At 42.2% G+C, this 16,377-nt stretch overlaps 1 pseudogene; it reads right to left on the bottom strand.

Annotated features, from left to right (window-relative positions):
- Positions 1 to 3,512: 3,512 nt before the first annotated feature.
- Positions 3,513 to 13,660, bottom strand: LOC146171743 (uncharacterized; annotated as a pseudogene).
- Between the last annotated feature and the right edge of the window lie 2,717 nt (positions 13,661 to 16,377).

Consider the following 16,377-nt stretch of genomic DNA (forward strand, 5'->3'; position numbering starts at 1 on the left):
CCTGGCGATCAGGTTTGGGTGTGGACACCTGTTCGCCAGCGGGGTCGCTCCGAGAAGCTTCTGCGCCGCTACTTCGGCCCGTACGAAGTACAACGCAAACTCAGCGACGTCAGCTACGAAGTGACCCCGCAAGGAACTGTTCGCTCATCCCGACGGCAAGCACAATCGGAAGTCGTACATGTCGCCAGGATGAAGCCCTTCTACTCCCGCTAGGTCAAACTACATGTGTTTTTTTTTCTTTGTTTCCTTTAACTACTCGATGTAAACGCGCATCCTCGCCGAACAGGGTTATCCTCGACCTCGCCACTCGGCATCGGGACGATGCCTTTTCCACCGGGAGGGGCAATGCCGCAATGTTATCTTACTGGCGCCGCCATGTGGCGAGCTCGGGAGACTGGCACGCGCTCGTCTTCTTCGCTCTCGGTGCTCGCCCGCCAGTCGGTTCCGTGCCTGATCTTGCCGGTACTTAATTGTAAGTAAACCTGCTTAACCAGTTTCACTGGCTCCTGTGACAATATATTCCTTATCAGGGCCCTTTCCAATCCCTGTCCCTTTGTAAGAAGGTGCATCTGCACCAAACCTGCTTAGGTGGTGACTAATCATCCACCCAGTATTGTAGTTTTTCCTGGTACTGCCCGTTATTTCGTTCGCAGGCCACAGGATCACTGGTTCCAGGCTGAGAAATACATACTGAAGAAATTTTTTTTCACTCCATGCACCTACTTTGTTCTCATCCTCCCCCTCCACAATGTCTGACCTACTTCTCACCCATTTCCCTTTCCCCAGCTTTTCTTCTTCAGAAGCAAAAGCGTAATTAAACCCCTGCCAGTGATGATCGCTTTGCCCAGACGAAGGCAAGCCCACTTGAATCAACTGAGGCGTCACCCCTTTACCCATGTTCAGTGCTTTTTCCAAAAAGGTTACTTATGGCATGCTACATAGCCTGTTCAGTGGTTGCCAATGATGGCAGCTTCGATTATTTGATAAGTGCGGTGGTTCTTACTTTTTGCCATTACTGTGTCCACAAAGTTCAATGAATGGCGGCTGCAGGGTGTGTAGTCGCAACGCCCAAGTTGCTAGATTTTCATGTATTGCATTGGAATTGTATGCCCCTGCAGTTAACACAAGATTTTCTGCCCGACATACTCTTTGCCGCAAGCTAAAGGGATAGAATATACGACTTCTGTGGTGCATGAAAAAATAAAGGGATCTCAGTTTATTATTGCGCATTCGATCAGCTTGTTAATACGTGTAGAAAGCTTGGAAAGATGAGTGAAAAACCAGCTAAACGAAAGCAAGAATGCCCAATAAGGAACAGAGATCCTTTTCTTTTATGCATCATGGGAGTCGTGTATTCTGTTCCTCTATCTTGCAGCTAAGAAGCCTTTCATAAATCATATCAACTTTAGGCCTTATTAATTGTTGCCTCGCTTATGACTTCATCATTTTACCTGTTGTTAGTGCTCCATGGCTGTTGCCTTTAGCATTGTAATCATCATAGGCATGTTAATCATGGCAAATTGTTTACTCTCCTGTCGACACTATAACTATTACCCTACTTGATGCATGCGCTTCTGAAGAAAAATAAACAAAGGAATGTTTTAGAAGTATCATTGTTAAGCTATGGCCGTATATTGTAAGCTACGGGTAGGTTGAAATTTATGCTGTCTTGCAACTTTTTGCCATTGTGGGCTTCATTAACGAAGCCTGATTATACCCACTGCAGGGCGAAGGCCTCTCCCATACTGCTCCAAATAACCTAGTCCTGTGGATAGCTGTATCCACTTGACCACTGCAAACTTCTTAACCTCCTCTGCCCACCTAACTTTCTGCTGACCTCAGCTGCACTTTCCTTCCCTTGGAATTCAATTTGTTATCCTAAGCGACCATCTGTTATCCTCCCTTCGCACTACATATCCTGCCCCTGCCATTGCATTTCTTCTTGGTTTCCACTAGAATATCATTAGCTCGAGTTATTTCTCTGACCCACTCTGCATGTTTCCTATCCCTTAACGTTATACCTACCATTTTTCATTCCAAAGCCCTCTGTGTTGTCCTCAACTTGAAATAGAACCCTTTTCGTTAGCTTCCAAATTTCAGCCACATAGGTGAGTACAGGTGAGATGCAACTGTTGTATACTTTCCTCTTGAGCAATACCGGTAAGTTGTTAGTCATCATCTATGAGTACGTGCTAAATGTTCTCCATCTTAGTGTTTTCTCTTTCATGGTCTGGACTGCAGCTACTACCTGTCCCAAGTATACATATTTGCCTAACACTTTGTTTTGCAACCTATTGTAAACTGCTGTTCCTTTCCTAGGCTGTTGAACATTACCTATCAATCATTCTTTGCAGTTCATCCACGGTTAATTAGCAAGGCAATGTCATCACCTACCAATGACAAAGTTGCCAAGCATTTGTGAAATTTTCATGGTCTACTGCAATTTGGTATAGCATAATCTTTGTCAGCAGAACACTTGCTTTTGCTTGAGTCTAGGAAAAAATTGAGAAGGCACAGGAAAGGGGATAGGCAGCAAACATGATGGTTAGATGACATCCTTGAGGCATTGCAGATGAATCTATGTGATATTCAAAAGATAGCAGGAGACCAGAAAGCTTGGTGTGATGTGGTTTATAGGGTTTCAGAGTCGGACACGACAGCCATTTAACTGGTGTGAACTGAGGAAAAAGAGGGCACAACCTCTGACTGCATGTAGCAACTGTTGTAGGGCAGGTACAATCAGAAATACTCAGTTCCCTTCCTAGTGACCTCTTTTAAAGAGAACCTTGAGTCAGGGATTATTGTTTTGTGCATGAGCTACATGCTATTTCTGTCAGCCTTATTGTGTTATTTGGTCTTAATGTGAATACCAAAACAAAGTTGCTGAGAATTTCAGAAGTAATGGTCTAATGAAAGTTGGTGTAGGCTTGAGGACTAATACTTTGTTTTCTTGCTTTTTTTGCAGAAAGCTGTTTGCTTCCACTACATCATGGAAGATGGATGTGTGCACCAAGTTTTACATCATAATAAGATACATTTTACGATAACTCAGTCCTGTGCTGGAATTAGTTACTACTTATACAACAAATTTCTGTCCTTGTAATTATATAGTTACTTATGCATGTATTGCATGCTTGACCTAATTAATGTGTTGGCATTGCTTGTTTCTATTTTCTTTGTGTTTACACTCCTGTAATGGCCCTCCCATAGGGCTGGCAGTATCAGTAAAGAAACTACAATAAAATATGTTTGCTCTACTTTAAATTGCTTTTCTATTTTATTGCCTCGTGGGAGAGAAAAAGCATGCATGCAGCATATATGCAAATATCCGAGAAAGATCCGGAAACGAACGTCCAAAATGGACGTCCGTTGGCCAGACAGACATGTCCATTTGGATGCCCATCGGACGGCCGACGGACGTCCATCGGCTGTTCGCGGACGTCCATCGGCCGTTCGGAACGTCCGAAATGGATGGCCATTGGCCGTCCGATGGATGTCGGTGGTTGCTTGGGTAGGCTAGCGGTGCAGTATGTGAAGGGGTGGCAGCTGCAGCTCATGACTGCTAAGTCCTTCCTTCATTTCAGTCTGCTGACACAGCAAAGCGTGACTGGCGGTTCTGCACGCTTTCTTCCTTAGATGGTTTTGGGCCATGTTATGCTGAGATGGTCTCATGGTGTGTGCTCTGGTACATAGCCTGGGCTGCAGTGTAGGATGGCCACTTGCGAACACACTCAAGCACGGAATCCATCAAGCCCAACACATAAGCTGCAACAAAAAACGCCATTCAAGCTATGTTAAAAGCTGAAGTGAAATACAGTATGTTCTACTTCTAGCATTGTGAACAGAAAATACCAGCCATATACACATTGCAACGAACTTTTAAATCCGTTGAAGGTGGGCACTCAGTACCTTTAAGGCAAAACTAGCGAACTAGAAATGCAAACAAAAAGCTAGTCCTACATACATGAACTCAGACACAAGCTGGAAAAGTTTAAACACATGTGTGCCCTTGGTATGACTATTCAAAGCATTGCAATGATAGTGCCTGTACTAGAGTATAGAGCACTGAAATATTTGACAATGCTAACAGCTACACACGCAATTTCATGCAGTGATTGTACTTTAATAATTTAGGTCTCTTGTCATAGCTTTCTTACTGTAGCTTGTCGATTCCTTTACAGGTGCTGCTGTCCACTGCTTTTCTGCCCGAGAAAATCGTTGGCTGTACCTTGGAGCCCCTTCACCATCAGTCATGGTACCTCAGTGGCTGTTATGGTTGTAATGTATAGCAGCAATCTGTATCCTGGAAGTAACAGAAAATGTTGGAGCATGTAAAATTGCATGAAGCAAAAAAATGCAGCCTATTTGTGAAGCCTCTGAATGTGGTCATTATACATATAACATTAAAAAAATCTTGGAATGACAACCCCAGTGCTTTTTTTCCCAATTGAAATTAAATTTGAAGCCTGTATTCCTTGCAGTACTCTGATCTCCCGTGTAAATGTTTGCACCTGAAAATGGTAGTTTTTCTGCAAGTGAATTTTAAAGAAAAGTGCCCCTTGACAGCAGCCACATCCCATGATCGAGCTATTTGCACGGGCACCCGATATTGTGATTATTGCTGGGTCAAGGTGGTTGGTAGGTGCAGAGCACGAGAAATGCAAGCACTTTTGCACCATCCCAGCATGCTTGATGTGATGTGTGTGCCATAGTGGTGGGTCACTGAAACTTTTATTGTGCGGTGGAGTACACCAATTGTTCCAGTGTGACAATGGCGGTAATCTACCATAGGTTTCCTAGTGATCCTAGGTTTCCTAGGTTTGCTACAGGTGGATGAGAGCTGTCCATCTTGCCAACAGAACTCTGAGCAAGCATCCTAGCTTGTGCTCAGAAGATTTTGCGCCTCAGTGTTGTGAAAACACTGCATATCTCAGAGAGACGTGATTATTTATTATGAATAACATTAACATGATGAGCATCTGTACCTCAGTGAAACCTTTAGACTCGCGAATGCTTCTTTCTGGAGGAGTACGAAGGCAAGTTCTGTGGCAACATTGTTGAAATTCAACCTCCCATTGATGCCGTCAACTGAATGAGGCATGGCAGTGAAGAAGAAGCAGGTCATGGCAAGTTAAAAAAGGTTCAACTTCAATTTTAATTCAATTAGAAGTGGCCACCTGGGAAGAGTACACTCCGAGCAATTATATAATAGCGATTCCGTTGGATGTTGTGTGCTCATCTGCATGAGCCCTGAGCCTAGGCTTATTCGGTGTGTCCTTGCAATTGGTTTTCATTAGGTAGAGGTGATGTGCAAGGAAGGTACATGTGAGTTTAGAACTATAATATGCTTCTTTTATTTTTTTTCTGTACCTCTTGCTTTAAAAACCTGTTGTGAACAAAAAGCCGACACTGTTTGATTCCAAATAGTGCATTGGCAACTTTGAAAAATATTACGTGTGTTGACTGCAGTTTCACTTCTGTGAATAAACTATTGGAAGTCTGTGCCAATGGATTTGTGGCTTTTTGTTCTTGCTGTCCTTTTGGCTACCTCAATCACACCCTTATGCTTTTTTCCATGCAAGGTGAAATTCCTTTTGCTAACATGGACTGCAAATCTGAGGCACATTGCAGCTGTGTCACAGAAACTTTAAAAACATAAATGAAAACTAAATAGAGGCTCCACACAGCTGCCTATGCATAAAAGATGTGCGGCTATCGCTCTTATATTCAAATGAGAAAGTCTTGTAGTGTGCACTTGGAAATGTTTTCCTGATTTTTCCCTATATACAACCAGGAAGCGGCTGCCGGTTTCTCCTGCTCAAGCGGCCCACAACCACCATGCAAACATGCCTTTAGGTTTAGGCTATATAACTTAGCTTACTGGTATGAAAACTGCGGTAAGGAAATGAAGGCTGATCTGCCTTATTTTTGCACTGCTGTAAATTATGAACTTCCAACAATGCGTGCAGCTCACAGGCTAAATCAGACGGGTTACAACTAAAACAGGTGCAGAAATAAACATGTTGCTTTATGGCTCTCGGCTTTTGTAATGCAGCAGTAAAAAAATAAAAAACCAAGCTCGTAAACTAATGGCGAGATCAATAATAAACACAGATCCACCCACCTCTTCCGTCAGTGTGCTTTGAATGAAGGTATGTAGGATTGTCGAACTATAGCTGGCGAGAATTTCTCTCCAAAAGCTCGCCGTCCAGACAGACCTTCGAAAATTGAGCGTAAATTATTTGGGATGTATGGCCTCGTGAGGACTCTGTGCACCGCAGCAATGTTCCAGCAGTAGATTCTCTCATGAATCGGCCGGCACTCGCTGCACGGACAGCTGTCAGCGGGAACAACACATTTTTTGTTCCTGCGATCGTATCGGAAATGCATGCATGTGGAATGACCTTACAACCTACGCGACCCGTCATGTGGCTGGCTCTCGCGGCGGTGGTTGCAGTACAGGTTTGGTATTATTAATTTTAACGCGCGAGCGTCGAGCGAACTGCTTGACGGCGCCTTATGATGGAGATAAGCATGCTACACGGCGAGAGTACACGCACCCGCACGGAAAGAGAGCCTCGTCTGCTACACTGCTCCGATCACGAGAACACGCGCAGCACAGCGCATGCGCTCAAATGGCAAACGTGATTCCTTCTTTTTTTTTTCTATTACGAGAGGCTGCGCTGGGGACGAAACACGGTTAAGATTAAAAAAAAACAGCAGCACAAGGAAAGCACCGCCTGAAATGCGAACCTTCTTATTTGAGGAGCTCTCTTTGAGGTGGGAACACGGTAAAAGAGATACCAAGGGAAGCACGTGTGCTCTACTGAGCGACGTCTCTCTTTTTTTCGTGTCCGCGTGATCGGAGCAACGTATCAGACGACGCTCTACATTGGTGCGCGAGCGCGAACTCCCACCGTGTTGCACCAGCAGATTAGTCGACGCTCGTGCTTATTATTACAAATAATGGCGGCTCTACATGTGATGGGCTTAGGTAGGTACATGAACAGCGAGCCGTACGTCCGGCATAAAATCGTCGAATTAGTCGCCTGTTCTCCGCGCTTCCACACATATCGGCAGCGCGGCTTCGGGTTCCGATATAATCCCTAGGTTTTTTCTTTTTTGTTTGTTTAAAAACTGATCTAGGGACTTTAGGCTCCGATTTCTGCGAGACGCAAACCGAAACAGAAACCGCTGAGGCGCCTTGATGTGATATTGGCTGTGACACCATGCGGCGCGGCTCCGCATATTTTCTAATTACCCGGGAGGCCACGCTGTCGACATGTCTGACAGTTCGGAGTACAGTTTCTCAGAGAACAGTGCGTCTTTAGACGATTCATTTCATGATTTCCTGCCGAACGACTCGCCCTTCATGTACTACCCACCGCCGCGGCAGCCAGCTGGCTCACATGACAGGTCGCGTGGACTGCAAGAAAGAGCCGGCCTGAACTCACAGAAGTAAGTACACGTGCATGCATTTCTTATACGATCTTCGGAACAAAAGTTTATGTGCTGTTCCCGCTGACAGCTGTTCGTGCGGCGAGTGTCGGCCGACACAATTTGATGAAAGACTCTGCTGCCGGAACATTGCCGCAGTGCACAACGTCCTCACGGGGCAATGCATCACAAGCAATCCTCTATTTCCGAAGCTCTGTTTAGATGGCGGCCTTTTGGAGGTGAATTCTCGGCAGATACAGTTCTACAATCCGACATACTTTGAGCACGCCGACGAGAACAGGTGGGTGGATTCGTGTTTATATCGCTCATTTGAGGAGTGACATTCGCGAGCTTCTCAATTTTTTTTTGGTGATGCATTACAAATGTTGACAGGCATTCTGTTTATTCGCTGTCTGTTTTAGTTTCGACACCTGTGATTTAGCTTGAGGCTGCGCTCGTTGCTGGAGGTTCGTCACAGCATGAAAATTACGACCGATTGGGCCTTTTTCTACATACCTGTCAAATTCTAGCAGCAACCAAAAATGATCATAATTTCGCTATGCAAAGGTTCATTTTCTTGTTCTGGAGTAAAATTTTAAACTTTGCATTTATTAGACATTTAAGAGAATAATTATAATCTGTTTGTAGCCAGCTCCATAGCACTCAGTGTATTTGCATAGATGTAAGGGCAAACTCCGATAATAAAATGGTATGGCGGATTCATACAGCATCCTTCATTCTCTGAATGTGATTTTCGTTTCAGGAAGCTGAAGTATACAGCCTATAGGCTGTTTGTATGGTGGGTGTGGGGCCACTTGGGCAGAGGGAATCGGCAGCCCCTTCCTGTTTGCTTGCTGGGAAAAATTAGGAAAAAATTTCCAAGTGCACACTATACGACTTTCTCGTGGGGATAGGTGAGTGATGCTTGCAGTATCTGATACATAAGCAGCTGTGTAGAGCCTCTGTATTAGCCTTCATTTCTGTTTTTGTTGCCTGTGCCTTAGGTTTACAGTCCATATGTTAGCAAATGAAATTTGATCTTACATGAAAATAAGCATAAGTGTGAAACTGAGGTACGGAAAGGACTGCAAGAGCAAAAAGACAACTCATGGGCACAGACTTCCAACTATTTATTCATAAAAATGAAATTGCAGCCAATTCAAAAGTGTCTGCTTTTTGTTAACAGGTTACTAAAGCAAGAGGTATAGAAAAAAAATGAAAGAAGCATATTATAGTTCTAAACTCACATGTACCTTCCTTGCACGTCACCTCTACCTAATGAAAACCAATTACAAGGACACACCGAATAAGCCTATGCTCAGGGCTTATGCAGATGAGCACACAACATCCAACGAAATCGCTATTATATAATTGCTCGTAGTGTGCTCTTGCCAGGTGGCCACTTCTAATTGAATTAAAATTGAAATTGAACCTTTTTTAACTTGCCATGGCCTCCTTCTTCATTCCATGCCTCATTCAGTTGACGGCATCAATGGGTGGTTGTAATTCAACAACGTTGCCACAGAGCCTAACTTCGTACACCTCCAAAAAGAAGCCTTTGCGAGTCCAAAGGTCTCTCTGAGGTACAGATGCTCATCATGTTGATATTATTCCTAATAAATAATCACGTCTCTGAGGTATCAGTGTTCTCACAACGCTGTGGCATAGGATGTTCTGAGCACAAACTAGGATGCTTGCTCGGAGTCCTGTTGGCAGGGTGTACAGCTCTCATCCACCTGTCGCAAAGGTTCTTAGTGATCACTGAAAACCTATGACAGATTACAGCCGTCGACACACAGGAACAATTGGTGTACTCCAACGTACAACAAAAATTTCAGTAACCCACTACTGTGGCACACACATCACATTAAGCATGCTGGGATGGTGCAGAACTGCTTGCGTATCTCGTGTACTGCACCTACCAACCACCTTAATCCAACAATAATCACAGTATCGGGTGCCTGTGCAAATTTCTGAATCATGTGATGTGGCTGCTGTCAAGGGGCACTTTTCTTTAAAATTCGCTTGCGGAAAAACTGCGTCACTTTCAGGTGCAAACCTTTAACACAGGAGATGAGACTACTGCAAAAAACACAGGCTTCAAATTTAATTTAGGTCAGTGAATATCGAAAATCTACTGGAGGTGCCCTGTAAGTGTGTAGTTGCTTTTGCTTGCAACAAACACCAGTGGAAATTACAAGGAACAGTTTTGCAATCTTTATATTAGATACAATGTGGAGGCATTAGCTCTTATATTAGCACTCCCTGCACCCTCACCTATCATTATCACGTACAGTGTTATTACGGCATAATTAAATTATTTGTATTTGTTAGTGCAGTTTGAAACCATTGTGCTCATGTTATTGCATGCATTGCTGCCTGCAACTGTTTTAGTACATGAGCCATGTCTTTTAGCAAAACAATTCAGTATGTGCTTGAAACCTCTAAGCATCCACCAAAAATACTCCTCTCCTACTTACTCATCCTTTTCACTTTCAGAAGCAGCAAAAAGACAAAAAGTGGTGCCGAAGTGAAATTCAGACAGACTGGGAATCCAGTGCAGTTGCAATAAAAATTTTACGAACACTCACCTTGCAAGCATCCCTTCATATGAAAATTTGCTGCTCTTTGGGGCAAAGTGAATGATTAGGCTATGGAATGCTCCTAGTCCATATGTTTGACTGGAGTGCGATGCATGCACAATGTCCTTCAGAAGGTGTGGTGATTGCAAAATGGCTTTCATTCTGCAAAAGGATTCTGAACCTGGAAAAAGAATGTAAACAAATGTTACGAGATGAACTGTGCACAACAGAACACATTCTTTTCGCATAAAGAAATGTGAATAGTAAATTTGGCTGCCAAAAAAAAAAATGGAAACAAATGTCAGCACAGCAACCAAGACTGTAGGGTAAGAAACTAAGTGAAGTTCCTTCAACTGGCATATTGCGACCATTGTAGCCCATCACACACTTTTGAGTGTGTTGCAGGCTGATCAGCTTTTGGAAAAAAATTCCTCGAGCAATTATGAAGAGATACATTATCATACCCTCAATCATCCAGTCTCGTTCAGGGATGGCCTCATGATAAGAAGGGTGGAGTGGGTCTGGGTGGTGGTGCACATTGAATACATGGCGTATTATCGAAAGCCATCTCGCCAGAAACAGCTTCTCATTACCACCACTGTTCGTAGCGCACCAGTATAGGTGGCGAATAATTGTCTTCTTCCAGCCCAAAACAATGGTGTGCTGCTTCAAGCAGCCCAAAGCTGTTAGCTTCTTCTTGAGCCCTATCAAAAGAAAGCCATTTTATAATGTATGAAGAATAAGAGAGGTATAAACTAGTTTGTGCATGCTTAACTAGTAGCCTCCGCTGATAACTTACCTTTAGCAATGTGCCAAACATCAAACAGGTGGCGGACTTTGGGGTGGCAGCTTCTCATGAATGCTTTGATTTCACTATGGCGGTCGGTCACCAAGCTTGTTATCATAATTCCTGCATCAATCAGGTGTTTCAATGCCCTTCCTAGGCCCTCCTTCTCCATCCAACTGCTTGAGGTGACTTCAGTCGACTGGGAAAAAAACAGGCAAAACATGAAATGAAATAAAGCAGCCAAATGCATAAGCATACTTGTGCAGTTTACTAAGCCTGCCCATGGTCGGACTTGAGCAATGGCGGTGTGCGCTTCCATACAGCCTGCATAATTGCTGCAAATACAATGGAAGGTCTATCTGAGTTTCCCTCTCTGCTGCTGCTGCTGCTAGGGGCATGACGGACCTAGCCTCTCCTGGCAGCTCACTTCTGTGGCTTTCGCACATAGGCTTTCGCCGAAATATAAAAAAATAATGCAGAGGGCTCATCTACGTCAAAAAATAAACAAATAAAAACGTGAGCACAAGTAAAAAAAAGTTCAAACTTCATAACATATTTTCTTGAAAAAGCTGGCTCTAAAAATTGTAAAAAAGGGAAATCGCCCTCCCGTTTCATAAAATTGGCAAGCGTTGAGATGCGGGCTAGTTGGTGGCTCGTTGTGGATTAAACAGCGCAAATGTGCCCTCCATTTCTACCTATCTCTATCTATTTATGTGCTGTTTATTCTATTATAAATTTAGGCTGAGTACATTATTACTGAGGGATGGAGATACTGCACTTTTATTTCCAGTTCTCATCTCTCGCAGCATGTAGATACGATGCAAGGCTGGCTCACGACCTAATAGACAATCTCTTAAACAAGCTTTGGTGAACGCAAGCATGGAAAGACAGACTCAACGGGTGAAAGTTTTGGCTTCCGATTAGCTGTGTAATGTGTGATTTCTCGAAGGGTGAGCTGCATGAACAGTCCATAATCGAGTAATATATGCAAGTTGGCACAGGTAAAAAAAGATAAGTATTTTTTATGTCATATGACAAATATAAGCTGCCACTGATTTAAAAGGACATGCCCGGCCATGAAAAAGTCCAAAGAAAAGTCCGACCATGACCAGCCTTTTTCTTCCTGGAGTATTTAAAGCATAACAAAGGAACTAACACAGAGTGAATGTTGTAGCATTACATATACCCTTTTGCATCATGGAAGAGTTAAAAGAGTTAATCATTATTAGCAGCAACATGCTGATACTCTGTAAGCACATGCCTTGCTGCACATATGTATTTGTTCAATTCGAACTGAAGTTTTATGTGCAGCATGACTACCCATAACTGAGGCCATATGAACCCTTCATATAGACAAAGCATGTTGATAAGTTTAAATGCTGCACTGTATGCACCTTCAAGATTGGTGCTTTGACAAGAAGCATTCTTTCAATTTCATGAAATAACAAAAGATTCTAACCTTCACAAGCTCAATGTGCAGTACTTTGTTCAAAGTGGAGTCCATGAGTGAGTAGGCGCAAAAATCTGCTGAGTGCCCAGGAGAATCGCACCTACCATCACCCGCCAAACAGAGGCTGGCCTCTTAATGGCTCCATGAGTTTTTGTTGCTCTGACTGCCATGTCTGGAATAGAAAGCAGAATAAACGAACTAGATTTATGAAAGTATCCATAATGCCTTCAAAAAATGCTGCTCTCTTAAAAGAAACAGATGAGTGATTGCTGCTTAATGAGGCCTCTTGTCTACTTGGTTGATACCAGCACTTGGTGTGAATTGAAAGAACCTAGACTTCCAAATTCACATTTTTAGAAGACATTGTCTGTGCTCCTACATGCAATACACATTTCTCCCTTGCATGATTATAACAGCATAAATCTGGGGAAAACCTTAACAAAAGGTGTCTATGCTCAGCGTTTAACCAAATGTACCAAGTCATGTTATGCAACGGAGAGTGAGAAAGACCTAGTAGTCTTTGACGGTTCACTCATTTTATGAGGTACAAATCCTAACTAGTCTCCCATCTGATCTATGTTTGAATACTCTTGCAGGAAACCAAAAAGTGCATTTTATTTGCAAATGCGTGATAATTGAAATGCTGTAAATTCTCTTGAAATTGTTGAAGCAGCACACCATTGTTTTGGGCTGGAAGAAGACAATTATTCGCCACCTATACTGGTGCGCTACGAACAGTGGTGGTAATGAGAAGCTGTTTCTGGCGAGATGGCTTTCGATAATACGCCATGTAATAGATGTGTTTATCACTGCTGTTTCAAAATGAGGTAACAATGGCACCATAGATTTCATTTCCTTGCTTTTATTTTTTCAAAGATTGTGGCAGCTTTATTTAGTAACTGAGAAAAGGTTAAACAGAACCAGATGCCAAACAGATGAGAGTCCCTTTCAGCAGCTTTAGAACTCTGCTTTAATGAGTAGTAGCTGGACTCCTGCTGAATTATTTTGTGCCTAAATTTGCTATAAGAGTTTAAAACTGCAGTACGTGAACAAACACCTTTTCATACGAACCTGCTGCACTGCTGGAATAAGGTAGTACCGTTGAAACTCGAAGTACTGAGTTTTCTGCAGTGTTTGCACTCCCATCACCGACATGAGCCTCATGATCTTAGTAGGACTGCTGCCAGTGAAAAGGATTGCAGAGCAGAAGAGGATATTCCCCACCGGCTTGTCGCCAATTACCGGCTGGCTATACCATCTCTTCGTGTGAGCAGGAGCTATGGGACAGGTTATGGTAGCAGCAATCATAGTCCCAGATGCCACAATCTTGACATCACAGCCCTTGGCCCCACAGACCTGGCAAATGCTGAGCAATTCCATCAGATTTGTGTGAAACACAATGTATTTTTTGTTATCCGTGCCTCCCTCTTGAGGAGAATCCAGTGGATGTAACCTGCACAATTTCGAATGCACACTGCATGGTAAGGACACTGTTTAGGTTAAGCCAATACATCCCTGCTCATGGATGCCTCACAAATATATCAACTACTTACTCTGATTCACTGTCCGGTTCATCACAAATGTATGATGTGTCCACAGTTTGCTCTCTGCAACATGGAAATGCTTGTTTTAGAGTAAACCTTGGTGATGTATAAAACAACTTAAATCTTGAAGTTGCATCAGAACAACTGCATGTAGAGTATATGAACACAAAGACCAGGCTTCATAAATGACCCTATATGCACTATTTACTAATATATATATATATATATATATATATATATATATATATATATATATATATATATATATATATATATATATTATATTATATTATATATATTATATAATTATATATATATATATTTATATATATATATATATATATATATATATATATATATATATATATATATATATAATTTAAAAAGCTAGTTTTTCTGTGCAACAGAACAAAGTTTCAGGGACACAATAACAAAAAAAATGCACCTGTTAATTGCTTATGCTTGTTTACAAACAGGCATTATATAGTAGCATATCCAGTTATAACAAAAACTGCAAAGCTCAGAGGCACACCTACAATTTTAAAATGCACCTTTACTTGTATTGAGCTGTAGTATTGCAGCACTTTGGTTGTAATGCTGTGCAAAAAAAAAACAACATCACAGCGATACACTAGCCTTACTGCTGTTATATACCTTCTTCAGACCTAAGCACCTGTCAGCATAATTGAAAGATATGTATATAATCTCAATGTTCCTAACAGCACACAAGAGAATTTGCATCCATAAGACCGAAAGTACATTTTTATGACCTTCCTCAATGCTCAGTTCTACTACATTCTATGCCTTTGGGAACATGCAATATATTATGATACATATGCAGATAAACATGCAATCTGAGGTGGCATTTTGTACCAGTTGGTGTAACTAAGTGGTGTGAACAAACTTCACATCGCTTATTGTGTACTGTTTCTCCTGTTCTCCTGCACAGTACTGCAAATAAGCTGTCCTTTGATAGCAGGAAGGTAACCAGTACACAGCAATGAACTTTGAAGATTTTCAAGATTGACTCTACACAATTACTGTTACTTACAGATCATCATCATCATCACCACTGTCTGAATCACTGGAACCTGAGTTGTCCGTCCAGAGACAATTTTTCCTGAAAGAATAATGCATTATGAAGACAACTACACATTATCCCATTTCCCTCAGTAAAGTCATGAGGATAAAAAAAAACTTTTCTTCAGATTTCTTGTTGGTAACTTCGTGATGTCTAGATTAAAAGCCAGGACCAGTGTGCACCAAGAAGTCTGACTTTACAGACTTAGCCAAACAAAATGGCAAACAGATTTCAAGGTGTGGCCAGAGTGATCATCATAAAAGTAGTAATGTTAATTCATGGTACTGAGTGAAATCTTAGCTGGTGTATGCTTCAGCCACAAAAGCATCCACCCATGCACAGTCATGCAACTGCAAAGGAAGGCTTTGTAGATTTCTTAAAGTCATTCCAGCTGATGAAACAGGAACTGGGTCTAACTAAAATATACTAGAATCATGGATTAAGATGAACTTTTTCGACTGCAAAGATTTCAAGAAACAGTACTGTCATTCGTAGATGCAATGCCTAGGCAAGTTTGACCAAAATATATTTCAGAAAAGCAAGTCTCAAAAATAGCACAGACTAAAAGTGCAATCATGAACTGAATCTTTATCATCCAAATCAAAATTTTTGAAATCTTGCATACCTGTATTCATCAAAGGGGGGAGCACTAACACCAGGTACCGGACTCGAGCATCTGGGATCAGGCTGTTCTAAGTGTCCTTGCACATGGAATGTATCTGTCTGGGTGGCACTGTCCTCTGTTGAGCTTAAATGAACTTGCGTGCCTGTAAATTAGAATAGTACAGTCATACAGTTGTTTATTACTGAGTAAACATGTGCTCACCAATAGATGCCATTTGGACCAATGCCTGCACTGTCTTTGAATATTTCTGGACAGATGTTTGCTCTGAAGAATTTTTTGTGCGTGGCACAGATGCCCCAGAAGTGCCTGGCTCACTACTGTAGAACGTTGAATTTTGTTGGCCGATTAGGTCCAAGTTCTCTAATGGCTCTTCGTCTGCGATGGCCGAATCAGTAGGGCACACATACTGCTCTGTGTTCTGCACTGCCTGTGCTTCAGAGGTGACAGCTTCATCATCAGGACTGTTTCCATTTGTGGTCTGTGCTGGCTCTTCCTCTGTGCTGCCTTCACCAACAGGGCATGTAGGTTCATCGGTGCCTTCCACAAGCTCCCACTCACCGCAGGCATCCTTGACAAGCTGTTAAAATAAGAGAAAACTATTCAGAATGAAAAATTTTGGGGGCACTTAATTATCATTATGTTATGACAACATATGACATCTCTCAGTCTCAGCAAGTCCCTCAAACAATTTCATTTTGCTGAGTCATTCTTAGCCATTTTCAATATAGTCTTACTCTTAATGCAACTTTATTTTAAGTTAGTTTATGTTGACTTTTCTTGTGTGTACACAACCTTTGCCGGGTGCTGGCTTTTGTTCACAATGGGGCTACTATTAATTGCGAATGCATTAAAATAGCACGACAAATACCTA

The sequence above is a fragment of the Amblyomma maculatum genome, unplaced genomic scaffold, assembly GCF_055883805.1.
Source record: "Amblyomma maculatum isolate TAMU_Amacu unplaced genomic scaffold, ASM5588380v1 scaffold_18, whole genome shotgun sequence".
Classification (NCBI taxonomy): domain Eukaryota; kingdom Metazoa; phylum Arthropoda; class Arachnida; order Ixodida; family Ixodidae; genus Amblyomma; species Amblyomma maculatum.